The following is a 229-nucleotide window of genomic DNA, read 5'->3' on the forward strand; positions in this document are numbered from 1 at the left end:
CGCGCCAGCACCTTCGGCGCCTGCGCGGCGCCTGAAGCGCGGCGCGGCAGCGCCGCGGCGGCGGGCGCGATGAGGAGGCGCATGCGCCCTGGCGGCTTCTGAGGCGGGGAGGAGGCGCAGGGAGGAGGGGTGGTGGCTTCCCCCCCCCCATTTAGCGGCGAGGGAGCGGGTACGGCGCTTTCGGCTGCCAGCGCGGGAGAAGCCGGGCGGCCGCAGGGGACTGTCGGAG

The sequence above is a fragment of the Tauraco erythrolophus genome, chromosome 2, assembly GCF_009769465.1.
Source record: "Tauraco erythrolophus isolate bTauEry1 chromosome 2, bTauEry1.pri, whole genome shotgun sequence".
Lineage (NCBI taxonomy): Eukaryota > Metazoa > Chordata > Aves > Musophagiformes > Musophagidae > Tauraco > Tauraco erythrolophus.